At 41.8% G+C, this 26,082-nt stretch overlaps 1 long non-coding RNA gene across 2 annotated transcripts in view; it reads left to right on the forward strand.

Moving 5' to 3' along the window:
- The window catches only part of LOC138570016 (uncharacterized), a 267,900-nt gene extending 242,578 nt beyond the window's left edge, over positions 1–25,322 (forward strand). For both annotated transcript variants that reach the window (XR_011303379.1, XR_011303380.1), the window contains exon 3: positions 6,467–25,322. This is a non-coding gene — a long non-coding RNA (uncharacterized lncRNA). The remainder of the gene's footprint in view (positions 1–6,466) is intronic.
- Positions 25,323–26,082: the final 760 nt, after the last annotated feature.

The following is a 26,082-nucleotide window of genomic DNA, read 5'->3' on the forward strand; positions in this document are numbered from 1 at the left end:
AATCCACCTCCAAAATCATTGTTGGCTATGCCACAAAAAAAATATCTATGAAAGCACATTCTAGGCAGCCTCAAAATTATGCAAACTGAGTAAGGAGTTCAGAAAATGTTAGGGCTAAGTCTGAAGGGGCGGTGACTGTGGGTCCAAGGAAGTCATCCATTAATGGGACTATGGTATCTGGGGAATGAAACTGACATAATTGGAAGGCCAAGGATTAAAGATTTACCTGAAATGGTCTGCCACATTTCAGATGGTTAGGCTGGAGTCTCAAGTCCTCTGGGAGGGCTTTTCCACATTATAGGGGCAAATGATGATAGTAGCCTACTTAATGTTTTATTTATTATTAATGGGTTTAGACATTTAACAAACTTTACACATTTACATGTAATGCATAGTAACATTAATCAAATCAAATTCAATACTTAATCATTACAAATTATACAATTTTAAACATACATATAAAATATACTTATACACTATAGAATAAAATATACCATGAATCATGCTAGTTATATCAAACAAGTGACTAGAAATCTTTTAAAGGCATTCTAAAAATACTTCTAAAATATTCTCTAAAAATCCTCATTACAGTTTCAAAACCATCTCATTATAAAGTGCTCCATGTTTCTCAGTGCTGTTATTCAAATTTCGATAATTACTTCACTTCAATAACATCTTTGCTTCAATCCATATATGGTGAAGTGCGAAATGCAGTGATTTATTTTCACTATTTCAATATTCAAACAGCAGTGCCAAAACCCATCCTCCTTAATGCTATCATAGTGGGACACACATTTACCTAATACATTCATATATCATTTCCCCAGGTTCCTACATAACGTCAAAACATGCCTTGCAAGCTTCATGGTTATTTTGCAAGTACAACAGTATCTATCCACCGTGGGAAGATGTAATTCAGGTCCTAACGTCATCAATACAGGCAATCTATTTATACGTAGAAGAAATAAGAATCTACGAATCTGCCGTGAAGGACATAACAGCGAATAATATCTAGGTTTCCTTCTGTTGCGAGTAACAGCCATGATGTCCTTGCAACTTTTCTGCTTTGTAATATGATCATAGGTCAGGAACCTGCCCCAGGCATCAAGTTATTTTTCTAAAATGTGCATATTAACCAATCAGGGCTCCAGTCAATCTGTTCAAAAGTATGTATGACTAATTCAAGATATGAATCACCATCTCCTTTGTTAGCAGTTTCCCTCAACATTTTCAACAGTGGACATGTGGGAACAGCTCTAGATTTAATATACAACAAACATCTCCTCTTTAGAGGTAGAGCTCGAAGAGTTATCAGATCTAATTCCAAACAAAGCAGCTTAATAGACACAGGCTGTGCCATGCCCAACACGTTTCCCTTCAATCACTATTATCCAGTTATAATCCTTCATCGCTAGGGCATCTATACCATACATCATGGCAGGACAGAAGCATTATTTGTACAGCATCAATATTTCAGCCAGACTGTATCCAGACATTCACATTATGGGGGCAAATGATGATAGCAGCCTACTGCCAGTGAGTTTCTTCTTCAAGGTGCCCAAGCAGAGAAGGCCCTTTAAGGCAGAACATCAGTGTCTGGTCAATGCAGTGGGAATGGAAAAAGAGGTGAGGTATTTGAAATCAGCTCACCAGACAGCTCTCTAAGTGAATGCCATAATCTTGAACAAGATCGTGAAGATTACCAGGTGCCAGTGTAGGCCTTTCGGACTGGGAAGATGCATTCCTGTTCTTTGGTGCCCACTATAATGAAAGCTGTTCTGTTTTGTATGAGAATTTTAGGGTCCCCTGAATATATACTATTTCAGTAATCTAGGCAAGGAAGTATCAAGGCCCTGACAAGGGCCATTTTTCAGATGGGTCGGGATCTAAGAGTGCCATGATCTTCTTCAGCCTGTTTTGGTGTAAGTTGCTATAAGTTAGTTGTCTTGGACACCATGTTCATAAGAAGGAGAGACCTGAATCCAAATGACTCAGACGGTCTGGGATTCATAACTTGAGTAGGCATAGTGTCCAAACTAGCAGGGCTACAGATACACACACACTGCCAAATTAAACCCTTCATTCCCCCAAACGAATTCCGTATGGTGATCCAAGCCCTCGTTATCTCACACATTGATGGGGAAAATGCCCTCCTTGCTGGGCTTCCAGCCACACACCTGGACTCTCTCAAAAAAGCACACCACGCTGCAGCCCGACTTTTTACAGGTGCCTGCAAATTCAACCGTATCGCTTCAACACAGCTCATGCTTCACTGGCCCTCCCCCCACCAGGGTCATATTCAAAACTGCATGTATCACCTACAAAGCAGTCTACAACAGAACACCAACATACTTGGTGGCTAAACTCCACACCTCTGGAGGCTGTCACACCTCATTAAGAAGAACAATCAAAAAGTCGGAGTCAAAGCAAGCCTGCAAAGAGAAGACTTGCAAGCAGTCCTTCTCCTTCCGCACCTCGACCATCTGGAACTCAATCCTGGTAGAGGCTTGAAAAGCCCCAACCATCCTCCAGTTCCCCAAAACACTAAAAACGTGGCTCTCGCAACAAAACCTGCCAGAGGAATACAAATCCCTCACTCCCTCCACCAACACTACTGCATTACTGTATAAAATGCCATGCCCAAATGTGGCACAATCTTTTTGTAAAGCAGTCCACTACTCTTGAGTTAGATTTGTGTTATAAGCAATCAAATAAAAATAAAGTAAAATGTTTCCCATAAGATCAGTACAGAGTTGGTATAGGATGCACTAACGAGATTCATCTCTGTTTGTTGCATGCTGCCCATGCCTCTAGACCTTCGTGGTGTTCTTGAGGTTGGTTGTTTTCTGCTCTGAGCTGCATCACTGCATCAGAACCTGAACATCGTCTGCTTACAATTAAAATGCTTCTTCCGAGGTGTCTGGGTGCTGCTAGGGGCTTCATGTACATGTGTGTGCAGGGGAAGAGTAAAGTGAGATGGAGCTGCCTTAGTGAGCGCTGCAGGTCGAAACACATTCCGTGGAGACAAAGCAACCCCGTTTTCCTTGACAAGGCCTTTCTTTGAGGATTGGTTTTAATAATGTAAAAGTAGCCCCTCTAACCCACATCTCCTATTGGGGATGATGGAGCATAATGGAATTATCAGCCATGTTGTATGCGTCTGAGATGTCCAAAAGAATGAGGGTAAAATTGTGGTTGAGATCCAAAGAGTGAAGATATTTCTCTGTAATGCACGCAACTGTTCCACTGTTTCAGTGCTCATTGGAGCAGAAGCCCAATTGGCAATCATGGTAAAGATTATGATCTGAGTTTTTGAACATGGTGCAGGCAGCTTTCTTCAAGATGTTGACATCCAGAAAGAGGTTGATGATCATGCAGTATTTGGGCAGGAAACTGGAATCTGCATTACCTGTCTTTACGATATGAGTGATAGCCAATAGCTTCAGGAGAGGTGGAAATCTCTGTGAGCAAAAGGAGGCATTCCAGTGGGCAAATAGTAAAATTGTTAGGGGTGAAATGTGTTCTTTTGGCAGCTCGTTGGGTAAGGGATTCTCCAAGCTGGTGTTCACTTCTTCTGGGAGATAATATGCTGGATTTCGAGGAATCCAAGACAGGACGCAGAGTGTTGACCACAGTGGGGAAACATGCCAGTCATAGCGTGAAAAATGTGATGCCAGTCAGATTTAAGGATTACAATTGTGGTTATTTTTGAAATGGTTGGCCAGACCTTCAACCAATCTCTGTCTTGAGGCACGGCTAGCTGGTAGGATGTTTGAGGATGATAGTTTCTTCAAGACTGTGAACATTATATTATCATAAAAGTACTTATCTTCAATTATTTTATTTCATTTTTTTGGAACGTCAAATGTTCTCAAAGTTCCAATTTAAAGAGGAAAGAGGAGTTTTATTATTTTAGCCATGCATCATTAAGCCATTATTCTAATTCACAACCTCACCAAACATTGCATTTATGTAATTACTGTTCTGCGTCTTGTCTTCGTACAAATCAACCACAGTTCGCTGAAGCACACAAACTTTCTATATTTGAAAGCATGGATGGACAGACAACTGATGTAAACCTGGAGAAGGCTAAATCACCTGCATCCTGATGAAACGCTTTATGTTGGTCATCTTGCCCGGGCCATCAATGACAAAAGCGAAAGCTTTCTGATCTGATGTGCATATAGCCAGGATCTTGAAATGTGTACGGAGAAACTTGGCTCTTTTGAAAGGAAAATGTGGATTTGTCTCCTATACATTTGGAATCCAGTACTAGAGATTTTACTGGACTATATCTTTCTACCTGCACATGCATAAAAACAAAAAACCTTAATATGCAATGCTATTTAAATGCACTCTTTCAGAGATCTTAATTGATATGCATTAGAAGGCAATATGTTAACCACATTTCAAATAAAAAAGTAAAACGCAGCATGCAAAAATGAAAGAAATATGTTATGGTTTGCTGAAACATACATATGGGATTTCATGCATGGGAGCTAGAGGGCAATGTCAATTGCTTGGGAGACCCGCCTGCATTTAAGGAAGAAGTAATGCTGGATATTGCAAACGGTAAACCATGAACTGATCCGCCACTCTGCGCATGTCAGGGGCAAGCACTTCATCGTTTCACATCCTCCGATTCCTCCCCTTTGCAATCCTTCCCCACATTACAAACCAGGACTTTACAACAGCTTTCATGTACAAGACCGAAGGTGTACATTTTGTACTGTTATAATTTTCTTTTTTTAGCTTTATGTGTAGGTTACCTTTTTGGGCACAAAAGTCAAATATAGAAATGTGTAAAACCAATTAATTGAACAAATGAAGTACACATATAGTAATACATGCAGCTTTTTGTTATTTTTTACACACTTGCCTGTGAGTATTGTTCGAGTTTTAACTGTAAAGTGAGGACATGAGAAAACAAAATAAAACAAACAGAGATGACAGAATAATAACGGTTAACTAATGTGTTTATTAACTAATGCATGTTCGGTGTTGATACACATTTTTTGATACAAGGATTCAAAAACAACTAGTCTACTAAAACGAAAACATTTGAACACTGCATTAAAAATACACGTCTCTTCTCAGGTATTGAGTGACCTTTGAAAAATACAGGGACTATGTCCTGTGACTCTAGTTCCCATAGGAGTACACATATTGCTTTTGTAACCTTGGTGTTTTGAAGCAATGTTTTGTTTGTTTTTGCCTTTTCTTGTAAACTGCTGTTTTGTGATTTGGGTGTACCCTTGCCATAGCAGTTGTCTTTAGTGATAGAAAATTACCAAGCTTGGGCTCCAACAAGACCTCCACGGCCTGACAGTTTGTTTGCTCTTACACGACTGTCAAGTTTAGGAACAACAAACAATGTTAAGGTGTTTTAATTGTTTTTCCAATTACATTTTGCTGGTTGAGCCCAGTTGTAAATCTTTCCAGAGTTGTTTTTTCTTTGTTTCATAATGTTCTGCCTTGGACACATCACGCTCTTTGGCACAGCTGGGGGTCGGTTGCCCAGGCCTGACACTATTCAGTTGCCCATTACATATCACTATTGCTTTCATGAGCATACTGTTTTGAAGTAAAACAATGCTTCATTGTGTTCTTGCCTTGTTGTTTGAAGCTGTAAATATGCCAGTTTCAGCCTTACTAGATGTATGGCCTACCTGTTGAGATACACGTCCTTACATGGGCAGGAGGGTCATGGTCCATGTTGAAGTAAAAGGCTCCTTGGGCCTTTACATACTCAGGGACATTATGTCCCAACTTTACAAGATTCCCAGTCCGGTGCTGTCATTCAGGAAATGATGTTTCAAACAAACATTACAACAATCATTGACTAAGTAAACAGTTGTTTCTTTTGTAAATGAAGCTCCTTTCGTCAGCAAGGATGATATCACTGCTGGCACTAAAGGATCATCTCTGAGCCAAAACTGTGCAGCCCAACAAGTTTAAAGCTAAAGTACCACATGCGAGGCATCTCTGGTGAAGATCAATTATACGCCGCATTTGGTGGCACTAAAGTGACGCATATCAACCAAAGATAATGTTGACATGAAGGGTCCACCTATAAAACAAAACGAGGCTCCCTCACTAATTGGTGCGGCAGTGAAACCTGAGTCAAATCTAATAGTGCCACTACCGTGCCACCTACGATGCAAAAACAAATGGTGGCATGGGTAAGTGCCATTTGTGAGTGATAAACTAAAGGTGACCAACTGAGCAGCTTTAGGACACCTATAGGAACTCCTGCCTCTGAAATACTACTGAGTTCTATACACTATAAGACAATATTCTTGACTCTATGGGTCCTTAATAAGTGCCACATATGAACCAAAACATAAAATGAAGAGCATGTTTGTTTTTGGTGTTTCTGTTTTTTGGTAATACCGTGGAGTAGACGTGAAATGATGGTACTTTTATAACTTTGACCTATGTCTTTTTTTCGTTTCTGTGTTCACAGAAGCAAGACGAACAGCACTACACACCAGGCATGCTGGAATGAGTAAATCTCTCAACAGAGCATGCAGCCATGCCACACGAAAAGACCTGCTGGATCAATCTGAAGCACAATGTTGGTTGAGAATGGCAGTGGTTGCGGCCAAAATTCGGACTCAACACAATTGGTCATCGTCGTCATCATCATCCCTATCGGGCAATGCGAAACCCAGGGGGATCGCCAGAATCTGGATTATCCTCTCCTCATTTGTTGCAACGAGGAGAAAAGTCTTGATAAGCCCCATAGCGAGGTGCAAGGATTGGGAGAAGGAACAGATTTCCCTTCATGTGTGAAGGGCTACACTTAAGTATCAAGGCACAACTTGGAAGAAGACAAGGGACCATTATGGCATTGAAAGGTGAATTTGAACCGGGACTGACAACCAAAAGCCAAGCAAAGCAATTTCTTCTCCAGCTTCTTTGGAGGCACTCACACAATCACCTGTGGCAGCAGCTGACTGCAGAGGACTTTGACACCCATCATACAGATGATGGTATTGAAGATGAAGAGGGGGAAAGGACGCTGCTGAGTCTGCGATTTCAGCAGCAGCACATCATCACGATGAATCATGAGGCGACCACAGACACACAGATATCGGGAATTCTTCTGTAATTCAGTGGCCATCAATGCCATTTTATCAGGTGCACTCCAAGTACTTCAATTGCTTTGGGATATTTTCCTGGAGGCCCCAGTGGATATCAGCGCTAAACATGCATGGAAATGAGGCTAACAATTAGTCTCGCATCTTTAAAAACACATGCTACCAAAGTTCCAGCCGACCCGAAACCGGTTGCTACTTCTAAAATCATAGCTCCCAGGCCTGTAGCAGGTCATTATATAGTAGCATGCCTCACATCTCAATCCTTAGCTATTTCCCAAACTCCTGCTATCATATGTGGAAGTCTGGCGCTCTGTAGTGTGTGCTTCCCATCCGCAGAGTATCCCCTGGTCCCCACGTGCCTCTCATGAAGCAGTGACAGAAGTGTGCTAGCAGGCAGTGACAGTGGCGCTCAATTCACTGCAAGGATTGGGGTGTACTATTTCACCTCAGTATTTTATGCCTGCCATGTTCACTCCGTTTGTGCTCGTTAGAAATGCCCGAGAGTTCCTAAGCCACCAGGCGCCAGTTAATAATTGTCATCATGTAACACTCTACATGAACAACTTGGAATAATAAAAAAAAAAAGTGACACGGACTTATACAATAGAAGTGGGGCCTTCTTCTTCCTGGTGACATTTGATTACAGACCTTTCGATTTATTGTTGTTGATGTGCCAACCCTGTTATTCATGATGTAATCATAGCTCAATTTATTTTTCACAGTGATTTAGTTCGATATTAGCATTCGGATTACACTTTATTTTTGGACCTCCTTCAAGACATCTACTATGCATTCCACTTCTTTTCAGACATCTACTAATTCCTTAGACCCCCGCGTCTTTTGATTTCTATACTTCTTGCACGTCACGAAATGAGGTTTCAACATTTCAGTTTCTCCGCAAAAGTCGCAGTTCCCACCAATGTGACATTTGAGCTTGAATAACGCAGCATTACGTTGCGTCTGTCTTGCCCGGATTCCATGTAACGTGCTTTCTTGTTTCATTGTTATTTTGTACATTAGTGTACCAGTGCATCGCATTGCTCATGGTGCTTCTGTATGCTTAGCCAGAAACACACAGTTTGCCAGACACCTGGCAGCCTGATGCTGTGTTCCTTTGGTTGAACACCATCTTGTATGGTACAGTGTCTCCTTGAGCCGCAACATGGAGGGCACTTCTTCGTCCCATTATGCAAAAGCGTTGGATGGCAGGTCTCTGCCAGCAAACCGCTGGCGCCTCATCAGACAGTTGTGAGTATCCGACGGGCACAGGCAGCAACCGTAGTTTAGACAAGAAGACCAGAATTGTTGCTATGGTGATCTTCCTGCTAGACAAGACACTGATTGGCATGGTCTAAAAAAGCGATGCTGCAGAAGATTTAAATGCACTGACACACATCTTGCTCCCAGTTTGGCAAAGATTCCCCTGTTATTCCATGTTTAGTTACTATGCTTTTATACTGTGCCTAATCACCACCGCAGCAGTTTCAGGGGTCTCCAGTCCTTAGTCTACTGGTTGAAGGACAAGGAGAAAGGGGGAGAAAAGGGAATGGGAAATCAAGAAAGGCATGTTGCAAAAAGAGGGAAAAATGTATTATGTACTTGAAAGTCATCACTGAGCGTATCATAGCAGCATTGTGTGATACAAGGACAGGGTAGCAAGCGCAATGAAGAACAAAGTGCTTAGTTGACTATGAACGCAAAGATATTCTGTAAAATCGAAGCATGTGCTCAGGTTTCTCAGTGTTTGGCTCTCTTCACACCTTAAGTAGTCCAAACACACGGTACTGGTGGGAGCAGTCACAATCGTTCTGCTATCAACATTCACATTTTGATCTACTGAGCATGACAATAATAACAGAACACTGTGGGCCAATTCCTGCGGAGTAGGCACAGCAATACTGGCAGAACAGCATTCTGATAGACTAATAATTTGAATGCCTGAAGGACCTGCAAGACAAATTGACCGTTTTGTTACTAGATGTGAAGGCTGTTTCACAGATTCGGATCTTTGCTGATCAAATGGGGGTTTAGTGCAAAAGGTGCAGGTGTGTCTAACATAAGAGCCTTTCTGTCAATTGAAAGTGTTGAACCACACTCTTGTATGTGAACCAACATCTAATCCCAAACATGGTTGCACTTTTGACAAGTAACAAGGATATTATAACCCAACTTAGAAGTGGCATTGACTTTGCACTCAGACCCTGGACCAGAGGCTCAGCAACTCAGGTGAGAAAGACTACCTTGTCAAAAATGTCCAGAAAGATGGAGCGAAGTCTCTAGCCACAGTAGATACTGCCTGCATCCGCTGTATGCATGTCCCCTGTAATAAAGTCATATTAATCTTCATGAAAGGCATATTTTAATATATATAGAAAGTGCCTCCTGAGCCTGTGAAGGCGGCGGTAAAGGCATCACGTAGTATGCACATAACACTTTATAGTGAACCCCCAACACCATTTTTGTAAATTGTCTTTGAGTTGAAGCTGCTCTCCCTTCACTGGCCCTTCACACAGACTTTCACATGCAATGTAGTGCTGAATGCACAGGCCTTTAGCTTTTGGCTCATCAGGGGCCAATCAAAGGACCTGGTTCTGTTGCATCACAGCAATCCCTTCCCTGCAGAGTGTGAAGCAACACCTCCATTATGAGGCCGTGATGTAGCATGGCATACTACTTCAAACTGAGGGGGAGGTTGCCAAGTGCACCTTTTCTGCTGCTTCACTTCTGCAGTATTTGCAAAGACCTGACCCAATGTCTAAATGGAGACCAACAGGTTCTACAACAAGCGACAGACATTGGCGTGTAAAAAGCTTGCCTTCATGGATAGACCACTGTTGGGACTTAATCTCCCTGATATGAATTAGAAAAGACTTCAAAAGACCAACGAGAATGTGCTACAAAGATCTGAGTGCACAAAGCGATGGACAAGCTCGCCTTCACCACACCAAATATATTTGCTTGACTTTGTAATTGTAATCTGTAACATTTTCCATTTTTATTGTCATTGCAAGTGTCTAAAACAGTACAGTTACGGTGCTGTCTGTTGTGTGCATCAAATGACAACCCATTAGAGCGCTTCCAATTGCATTTTCGCATTCATTTTGTATTGTCATCAGAAGGATTTGCTACTGTAGTCGTGTACAGTATTATCTGTTGTGCTCTTCCCATTACAAACCATTACAGCTCTTCCCATTTCAAGTGTTTCCTTCGATCTCTATTGGCATAGGAAGGGGTTCATACTGTATGAGGCGACACTACACAAGGATGTATTCTTTCTATTTCTCAAGGCACATGACATTAACTTCTTCTAATCCTAAATGTCATCCTGAGGCATTGACATGATCAAGTGGAGGAAATGTTAGGTGCCAGATCATCCTGTCTTTGGTCTTGCTGAAGAAATGGAAGTGCAAGGAGTGCATAGTCGGTGGATGACACCATGAAGAGGAAAAATAGTCACAGGTTAAAACCTGTCTTAGATCTGGGTAATAGGGTGGAGGTGCAAGAAGTGCACACACATCATATAATTATTTATTGTTGTTTCAGGCGGATCATCATGACTGGGGCAAGAATGTCAAGGGTGTTAGTAATGGCAAGATGGAGGTTGGTGAGAGCAAAGTCAGAGGTAGAGTCTGTAGTAGGGACAAGGGGGATGAAGGTAGTTGTGAAGGCAGCAGCTCACACTCGTTTCATTGGGCAGATGTTCATGAACGAGTTTGGCAGGGCTGGGGGAGGTGCAGTCAGAGGGCAGAGAGGGCCCAGGTGAGAGGAGAGGAGAGAGTGGGCTGACCAATAGAGAGGGGTGATCAGTGGGGAGCAGAGTGAACAATCAGTGTGGATGAGGGCATCAAGAGTGGGTCCGGCCGAGTCGGTAGGACCAGAAGGGAGACTGGTGAGGGAGAGCGAGGTGCAAAGGTCACAGAAGGGAGTTGATTCTGTAGTTGAGGTGTCAAGGTGGATGTTGAAATCGCCCATGAGAAGGAGTTTAGAGGTGGCTGTGAGGAGAGAGGAGGACAAATCAGCCCATTCAGAGAAGAACATGGTGGTGGAGCCAGGTGGTCTTTAGATAGTGGCAATTTTCAGAGAGGCGGTGAGAAAGATGACCAGCTTGAAAACCAGACTCTCAAAGGAAGAGTAAGGCTGGGGTGGGTATGAGGGAAGAAGGGACCCACTCAGGGAAGATCAGAACAACCCAACCACCAGCACGGTTAGGGCAAGGCTTGGAGATGAACATGTAGCCATCGGGAAGAAAGGAGTCAAAAGCATTAACTGAGCTGGCATTGAACCATATCTCGTTAAGTTTGAGGATATTGAGGTAAATGTCTTCAAGGAGCAGGCAGTTGTCGGCAGAGTGTTTGGTGGTAGAATGCATATTAAGTGTGGCTAGGGGCAAGAGGTCTCCACATTTGAAGGTCTTCTGAGGAGGGGTCGAGGTGTGTGGTGAACCAGCCGGAGGGGAGTGGACAAAGTGAGTGGAACAAGGAGTAGCAGGAGAGGGAAGGAAGTTAATAAGGGACGGCAGTTGCCGGTCTAAGAGGAGATGGTTAGGTTGAGGGCTCTGAACCAAGATAATGCCAGTGTGATAGACATTAATGATACACCTGGATGATCTGAAGCCCACCAAGAGGACATCACATTTACTGCCACCATTAATGGGTGAGGATGTGAGAGGAGAGAGAGGAGATATGAGATGGGGAGTTCATAGATCTGCATAGATCTGAAGAGGGGACAGAAAGAGGATATCAGTGAAGATCTGTCTGGAAGTTACACTGACCTGGTTGTCTGTGATAGGTAAGCCAGGGTTAGTGATCAGGATGTCTTTTTTTAGCTTTTGTCTACAGGACATTGTGAGAGGGGGAGTGTAGGTGATAGTGTAGCAGTTAGAGAAGATAGGAGAGATGGCGAGTGCCACAGGGATGGAGGATGATAGTTGGAAGAAAGAGGGGTGGCTGCACGGCATGGTCCGGGCCCAAACTCATCAGGCGGCCCAGTAGCCAAGACAAACAAGAGAGAAGATGCACTGGGAATACTTTAGTACAGCAGATGGGTGCAGAGAAGTTAAAAGATATTAAAACACACACCTGGCTTTGAATTTGCAAAAGGACACAAAATGCAGTGCCAAAAAGGGTGCAAAGATGTTAAAAACATACACGTGACTTTGAATTAGCAAAGGACACACAATGCAGTGCAAAAAAGGGTGCAAATATGTTAGAAACAAACACCTGGCTTTGAATTTGCAAAAGGACACACATTCTTTGAAATATGTGAGAATAAGTAAGGCATGAAAGGCAGAGTGGAGTAGGTACACCTTGGTTCAGCAGTTGTAGAGGCAGTGACAGGTATTGTGCAGGATGTGTGGGCTTGCACAGTCCCACGTTTGTGGGGTAACAGGCTGCTTGCATGAGAACTGTATATATGTTTTCAAAATTGCTGATCTATATATATGGTCTGAGGTGACAAACCCTCCCTGTACATCTAGTCTTGAAAAAATAGACCCAGTACGTGATGTTTTTTCATAGTATCAAAAACGAATTATTTTAATAAAGTTTTTCACAAAGGATTAAAAACTCCTAAAAATGTTTTGCATGAAAAATAACCCCGCACAACAAAACATGGTAGATATAAAACCAGTACAAATCACTAATTCACATGCATATAAACACATAAAATGAATACAACACAGTACAAAAAAGACACAAATGATTTTAACACTTCTTCCAAAACTGAGTATTATTGACTCAGGCAAACAACAATCCCGACATGTTTCAATTCTTCATTGCACTAATTGCACAAACTTTCTTCAGGGGAAGAACTCGATTTTCTTAGTCTCCACCATGTAATCTAGGGCCACACATGGAGATTTCAATAGTACTCCTAAAGCCAAAAGATAAAGAACAAAAAAGGGGGGCTTTCACTATACGTCACCATCATCCATATATGAAAGTCAGTAAAGCTAAAAAACATACCTCAACAACCCAGTCAACATGCTGATTAATTGCAATGTACTGGGTGAGGTCCATGGGTTGCTGTCAACCCTGCCTCTGAAATCACTATAAACAACTACATACCTCCTAGTAGGATATTGGTAGTGCTTTAAGTAGCTGCAGACTTCAATTATCAAGTCTTTGTAATTTTCTTAGTGGTTCTTGAATAACCAAGGGTCCTAACCAGTGCTGCAAAAAAACAACCATTGTAGTATGTCACAAACGGGACCACATTGAAACACCTTAACCCATCGCCACACAACTACTGTCACCATATTCAACACTATCTTGTGCCCTTCATTCTAGGCGTGAGGACTAAATACCATCCTACATCATGCGCCACCACACCTGATGTAAAAAACTGTGCTGTGCGTTACCCAAAGTGCTGTAGACGCTAAACCCATCACCACATCAAACATCAGTACTACCATAGTACCTCCTATATGATAATTAACTGCCCGCAGAGTTTCCACCGTGGTATTCTCCACAGCCATAACGTTTTTTTCTCTCTCTCTCTCAAGAACAACCTCGCCTTCAAAGTAGAGTACCTTTAAACAATAAAGGTAAACAAACAGTCACCAAGTTATCACCTAAAATCACTCAACTATCATTGTAAACATACGAATTTAGCGCTTTCGCTCCAGTCACCATTAATCTACCTTATTTCCGAAAATAGTCTTCAATGACTCCAGTCTGTGCGGGAAAGGAGGACTATGAAAACGCGGTTACAATTGTGATGGGACGTGATTGTGGAAACAAATCCACATCAAGTACACCGTTCCTTTTCAATTGTGAGTGAATAAGACATCACATGTCTAATACTAACCCAATTAAAAAACAAAAATAAGAAAAAAATGGCGACCATAGAAATGAAGGAAAGACTTCACCATTTAGGACAACCCCAGGGACAAAGCATAAATGACGGCCCCCCAGAATTTCTGGAGTAAGTAGCCTGCACTGGATTTCATGTTTGGAAAGTAAAAACAATCTAGTTATATTTCCTTTTCACAGTATCGGCCAGATATTTCTGAAAAAATTGTTAATATGGAATTAAGGGATGCTAACACCAAATATATATCTGTTTTTTCAAAGAAACATTTTGATGGTACACACCCAGTAATTTATACGGAACAATCAAAAGTACAATGGAAAAACTTTCTTCGGAAGGCACAAAGATTCTGCTTGATAACACATGCCCGTAGACAACAAAGAGGAAAAAACTTGTTTTCAAAGGGCACAAGATTTTACTTGATAAACACAGTATTGCATGTCCCACAAAATACTTCATTATTCATGCGTGTTCTGCCAATCTATTTCCTCATTGAGACCAATGATCTGACTTTGGCATTTAAAAATCATGTTTTGCTCAAACAATATTAGTTTGCCATCTGTTTCTGATTTAGTTTTACCCACAATTTTCTTCAGGATGACCCACCTCAAATCTTCATGAGAATGTTTCATTTGAACAAAATGTTTGACCATAGGAGCCATTAGTATTTGATTTTTTATACAACTGCGATGTTCTATCATCCGTGTGCAACATTTCCTGTTTGTTTTTCCTACATGTTTTAGTCCACACGGACATGTGATTAAATAACCACATTCTCTGTATTGCAGTTAGTCATATCATTAAGTGTCCACAGAGTAGTTGGATACAACATTATCTGTTTGGTTTCTTTAGTCAAGGCACACATCACACACTTCCCACAGGGGACGTCTCCCTTCACAGGTGGGAGTCCCCATAGAGTCGTTTTTCTGGGTCCTGCCATATGCTTTATTGATATATAATTCCTAATCAGCATCTCTCTGATGTTCTGACTTTTCTTGAAAGCCACTAGAGGAGGAGTGGATTTGTCATTATAGACTTTTCTGCATGTTTTGTTAATTATGCCTTTAATTTTGTATGACAAATTCAAAAACCTGTTAACAAACACAATACGATTATCTTTATCTTCTCTTTGCTTTTTTTCTAATAATGCCTCTCGGTTATTGTTGTATGCTCTTTTGGGGGACGTCTTCACCGGTTTAGCTGGATAACCCTTATTGTGAATGTTTTGGACATTGTCTTTGTAATCCTGCTGCAAACTACTATTTCTCTTTAGCCTGAGAAATTGCCCAAAGGGCAAATTTGTTTTCATGTGATTGGCATGATGGCTGGGGAAATGTAGAAGGGCATTTTTATCAGTTTTTTTGTTACATGGTTTCACTTTGAGATAACCAACCTGATTAAAGATGGTGATATCAAGGAAATTAATCTCTTGCACATTAATCTACTTGGTGAATTTTAGAAACAGATTTTGCTGTGCCTTCCCACAATATAAAAATATCATCTATAAACAGTAACCATTTCGATAGATGTTTTCTGAAAGGATTGGTAACGGTATAGATGACCCGTTTCTCAAAGTATTCCACGTAAAGATTAGCAAGGTTTGGTGCCATGGCAGCACCTATGGCAGTTCCTTCAATCTGTTCAAAAAAGCTCCTTGAAACTGAAAAAAGTTTCTAGTTAAAGCAAACTCTGCAGGCATTACTAACTGGATGCCCATCTTCTCTGTCTCTCAAAACTTCCTCTACCACTTCCAGAGTGGCCCTTTGTGGAATTACTGTATACCATGATTGTATATCGAGGCTAATCAATAAAGACTGTCCTGGGCTGAAAGGTACATTTTCGATTTTTTTAATGGCAACTGATGTATCCCTTAGATAGCTACTCATTTTGAGGACAAATGGTCTACAGACCATATGTATAGATCAGCAATTTTGAAAACATTGAATCTGTCTCCTTCATATATACATATTTGTGGTCAACCCCTGACTGTGTGAGAGAGGGGGTATTCCAAAGGGGTACTGTTTGCCTTTAATAAGGTGCATGAGAACTGTTCCATGGTTTCCTGTGAGGTAGTAAAGAGGGGCGGGGGGCTTTGAGCCCTCCTAGGCCCGGGCTGACATTCACCTGCGGGCTCCCTGATTGACTGTGATGCAGGTGTGAGCAGCCAATCACAGCAGTATCGAGCTGCAGTTACTGAAGACTCCTGCTCCTTAGGCTGTGGTGGCCATTTTGGAGTGGTGAAAGTAGGTATTGGAGGGTCCCAGGTGACCTAAGCAAAAAGGGTTTCGGAGCGCTCAGGAAAAATGGGCACACAATCAGGAGGCTGTAGGAAAAAAGGCAATATGCGCTCAGCCAGCAGAGGAAAGTGAGAATTTGCTCAGAATCTTCCTTGGTTCATTTTCTTGATCTCGTCTAATTCTTCACAATTTCAACGTTGCCAATACACCCGCTGCTGCCGCTAACTGCCAGTAACTTCAGTGAACTCGCCTACGAACTCTGCTTCGCCCGAAAGGTTTGTGAGTGAAAGTAGACTCCTCCTGCTGGTAGCACATTGTAGTTGCCAGTGAGAACAGATTCCTGCCAGTAAATGCAGTGAACTTGCCTTCAAACTCTGCTTCTAACTGCGAGGTTCGTGAGTTAAAGTAGGCTGCTCCTGCCGGTAACACTAGTGCAGTTACCAGTGAAAACAGACTCCTGCCAGTAACTGATGTATGACACCCTCATGTAGGAAACGGAAAGAGGGTGCCGGTGTGAGGTGTGGATGGTGATACTGATGTTCACCAAGTCCAGGAACAATGGCAGCAGTATCCAGAAGGACATTTGAGTGCTTGCAAACATTCTTGGTACAAGCAGGGCTGACTACACACCCTGCACTGTTGGATCCACATCATTTACTCTGAACTGCACACCCAGAAGAGGCATTTACTTTATTAGGAACAATGAGCACCTGCTAATGAGGGAGGTGCAAAAGGAACACGTGGGGGTTATAACCACGGATAGCTTGTCCATGATGGGTGAAGTGGCACCAACCTGCCTCCCTTTGTGTGGGAGCAGCCAAAAGCTGGGAATCATGGTTTTCATTTACTTTTTCAGTGACCCAGCATGTCTGCCCAACAGGACATACAAGACTTGAGTGATTTTCTTTGCTTGCATGCCCATTGGGAATGCATACTGGGGAACGGAAAGCCTGAATGTGCACAGGGGGTGCTCCTGCACATCCCCACACATTTATGTCTCCTTGGGGAGCGAGCTGGAGGTGCTCCATCTGCCCTATGTATGTCAGGAACCCAGAAGCTCTACCAGCTTCTTGGTCTCTGTCTGCTTGGAGCATAGGAGCCGAACTCCTGAAGAGCAACTGAAGAGGCGGCTTTGAGTTAGGAGCTGGCGAGAAAAGGGTAAGAAAAGCCTCTATTTATGTGTATATGTGTGCTTGCAAGGATGTGCATGTATGTATGTGTATATGAGAGGGGATGTCCGTGTAAGTAAATATATGAATGAGAGTGCACTGTGAATGGTGTGCATAGGTGAAAGTGTGCGTGTAAATGAGAATACAGTGTGAATGTTCTGGGTGCATGTAGGAATGATTGATTGAGATAGGCAGGTGTATGAGTGTGCGCGTGTGTGTGTGTGTGAATGGGTTTAAATGTGTGTGTGTGTGTGTGTGCGTGTGTATGTACCAAGCTAGGCAGAAATGGTGCAGGCAGCATGGACACTTTCTTATAGTGGCATTGCATGTTTTAATGTCATTTTTATGTAAAGCCAACTTGATGAGTGTTATTACGTAGGGCTGAAAGGGATACACTATATTGGGGCAGGCCGACTGGACTTTTTCTCACTGTGTCATGGCATGTTATACTCTCATTTAGGATGAATATTCTTAAATGGGGAGGGCATTTGTGCAGCCAGCAAGGATATGTCTTCTTAATGTGTCTTGTCCTTTTTTACCGGCATTAAGAGTAGAGATGTACCACACTTCAGCTTCAAGCAGGTATTTGGCTGAAGGTCCGAAAATATTGCAACGAAAAATATATTTATTACGTCCTTCTATGATGAAGAGAAAGAGTGGTGGGAAGGAGTGTATGCTGCAGGACCTCATTAGCATGTGGGAGAACGGAGGGGGAAAGCTAACCAAGGATTCGTTTGAACCCCCAGTGCTATTCAATGAAAAATATGCATTAAATTTATTTGCCCATGTAAGTTAAAATATACTAATTTACAAAAATACAGAACACAAACACATCACACTTTCTATCTATTCTTGGCTAATTTACAAGTTTCTCATTTAATGGATTAATTTTTCATTAAATAATATATACACTTTGACACACCATTTGGAACATATTTCCATATAGCTAAAGTTTACTTCTTGGAGTAGGTGTGAGAAATTCTCAGGCAGGCCGCAAGGCGTGGTCGTTTCACATGTCCTCACGCTTTGGCCTAACAGGGCATTGGGGATCACTCAGCATAGCAAATATAAAGCCTGCAGTCTCACTTTACCAGTTAGCTAAGAGACACAGAAATGCTAGACTTAAGTGAAAATAGGAGGGCTAACAACTGAAGATTGCTTCTGAAAGGCTGCTTGGGCTGAGAACAAGTCAGTAACATACTAAATGACTGGCATGTGACAGTTCCTGCCACAGTCCGACCTGCCTCTCCGAAGGTTCAGGCTAAGATAAACCGATTTGTCGTAGCCTAGAAAAAGTGTACTAAATTATGTAAGACATAAGCAAAGAACAAGAGACAGCAAAATACCTGAAATGTGTGTTAAAGTATGTCCTACTTGAAAAAAGAAAGTAATGTCAATGTTTCTTTTTTTACCTCATGCAGATTATCTGCACAGTATTGTATGACATGGATGGTTACACAGCTTATTGGGTTAGTGTACCTGCTGAACAAACTTGTATGCAACCTGAAAGTCATAGGCCCACACCCCAGCATGCTGGCCAGGGCCTCATTACAGGGCTAGTGGTCTTGTTAAAAACAGTGTTATTTACAAAATACCATGATCTGTACCGCCTGCAAAATATAGGGTCAAAGATATATACCTGCAATGGTATTCCAAGGGAATACTGCAGGAGGTAGAAACCTACCCATCACAAGACACATTTTCAGTATCAAAAAACACCGTTTTACCTTCACCCCAAAGTTGGAGTTAAAAGTGCCCTGCTGTACTCTGAGGAACCTTCCAATTGGGAAACCCACCAGTTGCTTTTATTAATTTGATTTTATTTTACTTCAATAGTGGCGACGAGCCAAAGCAGTTTAGAAAACCTAAGCAAAATGGTACAAAATAATTGACTGATGATAAATACAGTGAACAGAAGAAGTAGAGCAAAAAAGAAAACTAACAGCAAAAAATGTCGTGATGGTCCATGAAGCAGTTCATAGTGAATGTCAAGCAAAATGTGAACAGAGCAAGACAAAATCAGGCAACCCCAACGCATAAGCTAAGATGACAAACTTATGCGTTTGAGCCCATTACTAAAAATACCCAAAAAGTGCTAACTGTACAAATAAATACATGGACCTGTTTCAATGTAAATTAGTATTCCTGTGGTTGTAAACAGTGAGCGAAGATGAGGCCGTGTGGGATAGCTGGGATAGAGCCAGAGACAGAGCCCGAGATAGAGCCAGAGAGAGCTACATGTGCTAATGTTGGGGAGCAGGAGGGAGGGAGTGGTGAATGGGGCCAGGATTGAGAGGGTTTGAGAAGGGTTTTCTCAATGTAGGAAAGAACACTGCATGTTCTATTTTCTTGATGATACATTCTCTACTAGCTTGCAGATTATTTAATAAAGCTGATGTGCTCATGAATATGTAAAGTAATACAAGAAACAAATGCTGATATAACAGTGCTTTCATTTCTTTTATAAACTGTGTTTACCAGGTATAGATCAACTTTGGCCGGATAGTTATCCAACCATTCATTATTCGGCTGAATAGTAAATATGCTACTCAGTACATCCATAATTATGAGCAAAGTTAACATGAGTGTTCTTACATGCTGTGGGGTCAATTTGTGCAGCCAGTAAGGATATATTTTCTTTCTGTGGAATGGGATTTTATGAGTCGTGTTAAAGGAAAAGTGTTCTGATGTGGGAATATTGACATGCACTTGCAGAACCAGCAAGGATATATTATCTTATGGCATCAGTACTGGCATCATGGGCAAAGCAGACATAATTATGTCTTATATGGAAATAGTGGCATATATTGGTTCAGCCAGTGTGCCCATGCATGATCAGAGACAGCATATAATTGATTTTTACACTGGGATACTGTGTGTAAAGGCCTCAAGAAAGTGTTTTGAAAAATAGTCCTTTGCACCGCTGGTGAATTGGAATCTAATGGATTGTTTCATGTCTTATCCTAAAAAACTGATTGTAAACTGTGGATTTGTATCCAATTTCTCTCTGAAATTGTGATGTAAAATGCACACTTTTTTAAAAAAAATGTAATGGCATTTCTTAAACATGTTAACACATTCTCCCCTGCCTTCCCCCTATCTCCTCCCTCCACCTTGAGATGGCACTGCTTAGCTACTGCGTCTTTCAAGCACTTCGACTATCCGTCGTTACTCTCCACTACCTATTACTTAAAAATGTTTCTCTGGGGAGACCCCACTGAACACCTCTTAGTTGGTTTGGGCTCCCTCACAAGACTCAGCCCCTCCAATTGATTTAAAAATCACCAGGAAGAGCACCAGCATGAAGAGACTGAGGCCATGACCATGGCATTTCATGAATTGCGCCAGTAACAGCCGAGCACCTTCACATGCAACTGGCATCTGTCTTGGTTCTGCCACTCCTCCAACCCTTTACCAATCATCTCAGCACCTCATTCTCTAATTGACACCTTGTCCACCCAACTCAACTCTTGCCCCCACTCCTGGCACCCCTCATAGGCAACCTCAGAATATCTATCCCATTAACAGCACAGCACATGGCCATTTCAACTGCAGCACCACGTTCTTGTCTACAAGATAGATCGGCAACTGTGTAACCCCCATCTTGCTTGCAACCTCATTCCGTGGTTGGTCCTCATGGTGGCACAGAGGGGTCACCCCATGGTTTGTAGAAATAGGAACACTCTGCTCTTAGTATGACTACCCATTGTGAGCCATTGCCCTGAGGGGATGATAGTCTCTACAGACAGTTCCTGGTCAAGATGGTATGCATACCGTTCAAACTCCTGGTGTCATTTGTGCAACACTGTAAATATTATTATAAGAAAATTAACTTTGATGGGTCTTGAAAAAGAGGCATCCCAGCTAGTAAGTCGGAGGACCATATGCTGACATTTGTTCATGCGTGCTTCATAGGGCATCAAACTGTGCACATTATAGACAAGGCAAATTAATTGTGAATCTTCTACAAACAACCCTGGCAACTTTTACATCCCCATTTACCTGCTTTATTCATTGCATCTGTCAAGTATCTCTGACATCAACCTCCGATCAACACATAATGACCCCCATGCATACAACAAGCCCACCAGACTGGACCCCCCATGAACGCAGACTTGTCTCATCATATGTGCCATTATTTACTACATAGATGTATTTATGAATCAATATCTGCAATGTGTTTATGGTTCAGCATATGCAAATAAAGAAAACAAAAAACAATTTTGCATAGTGATGAACTAGGGTGGGAGTAGACCTGGGGGGAAATGAGAAAAAGTCATGTCACTTGACATTATTTAACACATTACATCACTACTTTATGTGTCTATACCTAATATATACCAAGCCCAGGAAAGCAGGTTTCACAATACTAACTGCTTATCTTCAAACGTGTCGAACAGTAACTCAATTAAACCTTGCCATTGAATTTCCTGGGTGCAGCTGATGACAGTGCTAACCCAAAACCTTTGGTGAGCAGCAGCAGAGAGAATAATGGCATTGTGTATCAGAATGCATGCAGCTCGGAAGTAGATGAGAAATTAAATAAGATCATGACAGTTCACATCAAACTGTGGGATGAATTGACCCACTCTGCTATACTATGCAACATCGCTCTGCTATCTATGGTGCAAGAAACAGCAAAAATGGCGGCAAAACTTTTGTGTGCACCAAAACCACCAAAACCGTGTTTTTCAACACACAAAAAGATGGCTCCACAACCTGCCACCCATGGTGCATGTATGGTGGAAAAGAGCACATGCTGCAGAAAAAGGGCCAGTGGGCTCCATGACAAATACACCTAGAGTGCAGAGGGAGAAGCAGTGCTTTGCAAGTGAAACTCCAAAATTTGCCTGTAAATGACATTTACTTTGCTGCTAAAACTCCAAAAGGCCTGTATACAACACTTCTTAACACTCAAAATCTTGCTTGGCGCTAAATCCAATTAACCTAAGGAAGCACTGTGAATGTACAAAGTCCTGAAATGTTAAGAGCAAAACCTCCTCAGCAAAACTGGATTGCCTGTGAATGACAGTTACTGTCAAAAATCTGAGTGCAGCACACTGAGCTACCTGTGAATGATAGTTCGGGCTCTCCTGATTAAGCTTTAAAGTTATTTAAACTAAAAGTCTGCCGGATTAGAAAATATAAAAGGATTGTTGCTGAAAGAAACACAGATTTCAGTTGTTTTTGATCCCACAGGTTTAAATCTAAGAAAGTAATTTATCTATGTCATTTGATGTAACAAGTTTGTTTTCTGCTGAGTGTTAAGTCAAGCAATTAAGAATAAATTAGCCTAGCTGGGTCTGCAAGAAGAAGTGGAAAAACAGGTTTCCCCCAATGGGAGGGCATTCCTCTCAGCAGACACTCACTGACATATGATAATTGTGGGGTAGGACAGACTTTTGTCTGCAGCCAGAGGCTGAACAATGGCAGATTCTCCAGGCCAGGAAATGGACGTGTGAAGAGGTCGTAAACTTGGCTTGCAGAAGGTTCTCAAAGGTGGGGGCTACTCCTTGAGCTCCAGAGAGAGACAAAAGACGGACCATTTGCTGATAAGAAAATATAATGAACAATTTTTAGAGACTCATAACTTATCATCAGAAATGGTGAAAAATGTTAAAACGGCAGATTTGTTAGTCTAAGTTTTGGCACTACATTTCAAAATGTGGTAGAACTGTGTAGCATATTCTGAACAGGAACGGCAATAAATGTGATTTTATGGGAACTGTATTTATGCTAGAATTGTTAAACTGTACACACACATCCCTATGATAAACACACATCTTTGTGGAAATTTGGAGAAAGTATGAAAAATGTTTTCATGGAGAAATAGACAAAATGTTGCAGAAAGGCGAAACAAGATCTCACAGCTGCAGGACTTTGATGAACAGATACTACATAAAATATGGACTCCTTGTGTGTGATGTTTGTAGAGGTTACAAATGTATATATATGTATTTAGGATAACATTCAATTTTGATACTAGTGGCCAGGGGAGATTCCTAGGATTGTAAAAACCAAACCATAAACTTGACATCACCTGTGTTTGAGCCAATCACTCAGATGCAAGGTGGAGAGGAGGCTCTGATCCAATCCCAGTCCAAAGGGGCGAGTTTAGTTAAGCCGGCCCACTCACCCATTTTTGTGATGTAATTTAAAAGGATAAATAGAGACAGCTGACAACACATAGGGACTCACTCTTCTGATTCCAGCGAAGCACTCTGATCCAGCATTCAACATCCAGCATTCAACCTCCTTCCAGATCCAGATGCCAAGGACCAGCCCAAGCAGTAGCTGAACCATTTTCAGTTAGGCCTCAATCCTCAAAATAATCCTTACAACCCAGTGAATCGCTGTGGTGTGGGAAAGCATCCTGAAACTAGCAACCTGAAACTATCTGGCTTGCTACAATAAGGCCTGCCTGATGAACTGGCTATCCTGCTGATGTGAAATACCCAGAAACAAGAAGGGCAGATCCTGTGCAGTTCCGGTGACCGGCCTAGCTGATCCAGTCCCGCGCCTGATGTGCTGTCTTTCCTTGATAGATCCAATCCATTGACCAGAACCGTGATTGTCCAAAAATCTTAAAATCCCAGTGGATAGTATTAATAGGATGCTAGAGAACTATTGTATACCTTACATTGGGCCTCATTACGACTCAGGCGGTAAGGGGTTTACGGCGGCGTAAACAGCGCCGACCCTTACCGCCTGATTCCGAGGTCCCTTAGCGCCGCTTTTAGCAGGTGTTAAAATCCATGGCGCTAATGGACCTTGATGTTAATTACGCCACCGTAATTTACGGTGGCATAATTAACGCCTTCCCCACTCCCATTATGCCCTATGGGGCAAAAATGGGAATGGGGAAGGGTAAATGGGGATTGGGGACTTACCGCCCGCCAACTTCGGAATGGGGTGGTAAGTCCGCCAACCACCATGGCGTAAACGTAGTTTACGTAGTAAGCGTAGTTTACGCCATGGTGGTAAAGGTACGACCCAGGCGGTAACTTACCGCCTGGGTCGTAATGAGCCCCATTATCTTGTTCCATTCTGATCTCTGAACTATCCCTACTTTCCCAACCAGTAACAGTGACAAAATCTTTAGTGCCATCTCATTCTGTCTAGTTGCTAAAGCGCCATTTTATAGTCATCTTTATTTGTGTAACTCTGATCCATAAATCCCACTTTGAGTGTTTGGACTGCTGCCACCAGGGAAGGTGATGGGGATCTGTTACTGAAGTCATGAATCAGTCTCAGAGCTTACTTCGTCCCGACTTTGTTGCCGAGCCTGAATGCTCTAGCCTTGAATGAAAGCATAAGCCATATTTTCTGATTCTAAACGGAAGTCTGTGTCCAAATTCGTGTCTTTATTTTCAAAAAACACCTCTCACTAAAACCTCTATAACTCCCTCAGTTTTTAAGATAGAAACGAAATTTCAACGCCCACTTGTACCTAACATCCTTAGTTACCTCTACAACTCATAAGCACATTGAACTTTAAATTATTTCCCACTTGGCCTTTGAGATCCCAACTGTTTTCTTTTGATTAAATCATTGCTTGTGTTTGTTTACATCTGTACAAAGTGGCTCCCATAGGAATTTATAATAATGTAATAATTTTTAACATTTTTGTGTCAATTTCAAAGCCATGCTGACAGTTGAAAAGTCAAATCTGTTTTTCTCTTGTGTTTAAGGGGGGAAGGTGGGAGTGATATTCTGTGTTGTCTGCATTATTCCTGAATACATGTTCTCTCCTCACATCTATTTAAATTGCCTATTGGTAGGTTATGGGGTGTTGCAAGGGGAACCCCTAACCACAGTGCTATCTGTTCCACACCAACTCAAAAGTATTCTTTTCTTTGCTGCATTCTTTTTGTGTTCATTACTTCATTCCTAGTTCACTACAGATATCATTCATTGTTCCTTTCACCTCATTGGTGATTGTTGTTACCTATTAAAAATATATTGTGATTTAAAATTCTAAATAATAAACAATAATTACCTTTACAACTAGCCTGATTCCTGGTTCAGTGTAACCTGGGGGGTATTTTGAGGAGGGTGTGATATGAGTGGTATATCATTCAGAATATTGAACTTATAGATACAAATAAATAAGGCTTTTATTTGGACACTACATGCTGGGCGAGACTTGGGTGTGTGCCTGATTGAAATCACTTACAGCACCAAAACACTTCCAAATGGTGCATTCTACTGTTTATGATCGAACTACCACTTCTATCATGGGATAAAAAGACCTCACAGTCATCATCACAAGGACTTGAAAAGAACATCTGCTGTTCCACAAAGCCAACCTTAAAGCCTAAACCCATGTACCCCTGTCAGGGCATCCATCACCTTTCAGAAAATCCAATAAGTGAGAACTATGTCTAAGATAATTCTCCTAGCTCATAGAGGGAAAACCTGGGGTCGATTCTGGGAAGTGCAGTATGGATGTAGGAGAAATCCCAGAGTGCATCTTGGAAATGAAAGTACAGAAACAGGCAGACTATGTGGAGATCCAAATCAGGACCCAAACACAGGGAGGATGCTGAGAACTTGTCTGAAGGCCAAGTTAATCGGGTTCTGATAACATACCAAAGAGAGGAGGTCTAGGTATCCCATAGTGCTGTTCTTATGCAGGGGGAATACCTAGAATGGGTCTGGAAAGGCTTCGGCCAAAAAGACCGAATCCAAATGACCTACCCATCGAAAAATCCGAAACTAGGCACCACCAAATGTTCTACCTACCAAAAGTTTGACATTTGG

The sequence above is a fragment of the Ambystoma mexicanum genome, chromosome 2q (genome assembly GCF_040938575.1).
Source record: "Ambystoma mexicanum isolate Mex_15411 chromosome 2q, UKY_AmexF1_1, whole genome shotgun sequence".
Classification (NCBI taxonomy): domain Eukaryota; kingdom Metazoa; phylum Chordata; class Amphibia; order Caudata; family Ambystomatidae; genus Ambystoma; species Ambystoma mexicanum.